The sequence below is a fragment of the Egretta garzetta genome, unplaced genomic scaffold (genome assembly GCF_000687185.1).
Source record: "Egretta garzetta isolate BGI_Z169 unplaced genomic scaffold, ASM68718v1 scaffold454, whole genome shotgun sequence".
NCBI classification, from domain to species: Eukaryota; Metazoa; Chordata; class Aves; order Pelecaniformes; family Ardeidae; genus Egretta; species Egretta garzetta.
This window is the reverse complement of record NW_009259429.1, coordinates 1-2,621: the sequence shown is the minus strand read 5'-3', so window position 1 is coordinate 2,621 and position 2,621 is coordinate 1.

The window sequence follows — 2,621 nt, the reverse complement described above, 5'->3', positions numbered from 1 at the left end:
ACAGAATCATAGAATCCTAGGTTGGAAGGGACCTCAAGGATCATCTAGTCCAACCTTTTCTTTTTTGCCCAGTATTACTATAGATAAGGGATGGGGTTGCCGAGATAAAAATAAGCATATTTTTTGTCCTCCAGAAGATGTGAATTAAGATTAGAAACTGTGGCAGTAAGTGTTTAGAGTTTTTCACACTTGAAAGCAAAATTTAAGTGAAGAATAAAAGGAAAGAACCCGATGATAACAGGAGAACATCAGTAGGACGGACTTTTCATTACAAATTTTTACAAATGAGATTATACTGACAAGGCAGGGTTAAGAACCGAGCATTTCTCTCCTTATTCTTGTCCTGACGGGTGCTTGCGATGTCTGCTGCTTTCTTTACTAAACCAGCGTGATTATCTACGCCTCTTCCTTGGCAGCCAGACCAGTTTGTGCCCTGACCCTGATAATCCCACGCAGCCAACCCGAGACCCACTGCAGAATGTGAAATTCGTGCCAGCCATTGGCAGCACCATGGGATTTCTGTTTGTCTGCTGGTTGCCTTGTCAAGTTAGGCAGCTCTCAGCCGCTGTCGCATGACTACAAAAAGTGCCACCAACCCAAGATGCTGGAATACGCCAGAGTTAAAAAAAAAAAAATCAAACACATCTTTGATAGCATTTTGTCTTTGTTTTAAACATATCAACTTGATTAGCCAGCTCCAGTAGCACATGATCATAAGCTACGTAACAGAGCAGCAGAAGCAAAATGACCAATAGTATACAGAATATCTGCAGAAGATTATATCCTAAACTATGGTTTTTCAATAGACATTTTTCTGATTAAAGTTACACTCAAGTGCAATGGAAATATAAAGAAGATTTAACGGTGACTCGAAGACATTCACGTTTCTTCCTTTGCACAGGTTTTTCAAGGTCAGGGGGCTTTTAATGGTCTCATGTTCTATATGGTAAGGAACAGAAAATAATTTATTTACCACGGTAAGCTGCATTTGATTAAAACGTGCTTCAGAAAAGCATGTAGCCTTGACTTGAAGATAATCATTAGTATTCTTAGCATATATTCTGTTAACACTTTGAGCCTTAAGAGTTTAATTTGTCTGGTTTTGACTTAGAAAATATTGACTTTTTTTTTTTTTTTTTTTTTTTTTACAGCTCTCTCCTAGACTAAAAATCAGCTGGGTCTGGTATTTCCTCTCTACAGGGGCACTTCCACTCCCCAAGCAAGTAATTTCCTGATTTTTATTTTTTTTTTTTGTATGCTAAAACATTGCTGATAGACTCAGAACATGTTAATCAACAGTGGAAAGCTTTCTGCGGGTTTTCTTGCACTTTAACGTTGCATATTCATCCTGAAACTCCCACATCCTCAGTCTTCATGCAACTGTAACTAAATATCCAAGTTAACAAATACATTTACACAAACAACGTTTTGTCCAGTGTGGAATCTCAAGGACCCGGATGGCAATAGAATGGTTCTACCAGGATTGACGTGGAAACACATCAGGACTGCAAAGGTAGTCAGAGACCGTTAAGTTTGGTATGAAACTATCACTCTCCTTTCTAATTATTATTTATTCATTCCGTATTTTAATACCTAAAAGCCTTGGTCACAGCCCTGTTTTACAAAGTGCTGTATAAATATCTGCTCTTAAAAAACTTCCCTGGTGGCTGGCAGAAGGACAAAAGGCAATGAGGAGACAATAGCAGTCCGATGTATTAGTAAGGGACATTTGAACCTTGAACCAGGAGCACTGTCAAAAGGAGCACTACAAAAAGGTATTTTTAACAAGCCAGCCTTCCTGAGGGCTTCATATTGTTCTGAGAACAACGTAGTTTAAGATGCCTCGATGATTTTGAAAATGGAAGCACTATGCCTGAGCTACTTTCCAGATAGAAAGGAGGTTGAGATATTTGATTTTAGCCTGGGATCCCATTTTTAAATACTAACGTGAGGAAAAAGGTCTTTCCCTTCTCTTGAAAAAGGCAAATGGAGTTTTCCTTGTGGGCACACGAAAGTTTCAAGATGCTCAAATAAGGTGCAGTTTCTTCTTCGTTCGAAGAGCTATGATATCCTCATGGAACTGATTATTCCTTTCTTCAGGGGAAGAATTCTCCATCCTGAAAGCCCAAGCCAAGGATCCAGTCTTTATCCAGTGGAATATGCAGTAGTTGTTGCTCACCTTTGGATAAACTACTGCTCGTTACTTCAGCATCTGGGGTGTCTTTCTGCTTGAATTAGCTTGCTTTGGTGCAGAACCATCCATCTGGACGACATGCAGAACGACATCACCCTTCATGCACCCATCTGTTCTATACAGTGATAGACAAGGAGGTTTCCTCCTCAGAGCCATTAGCTGATTGCTTCTCAAGCACTAGAAATTTGTTTCAGAGGAGAGACAGAAAGAAGGAAGAGTTTGTGTCTGCCCTTAAGGGATGGGGGAGAAGTTTACTTGTCAAAGTGATGCTGCAACAGCGTCCCAACCTTACCGCTGGGTTCCCTCATCTCAGGCTCCATGCTCCAGCACCCCCTTCCCCAGCCCAGTCAAGATGTCATTTAGTTGTTTCTCCCAAGATGTTTGAATTTATTATCCACCCATCTCAACCCAAGTTCAGAGCCCCTCA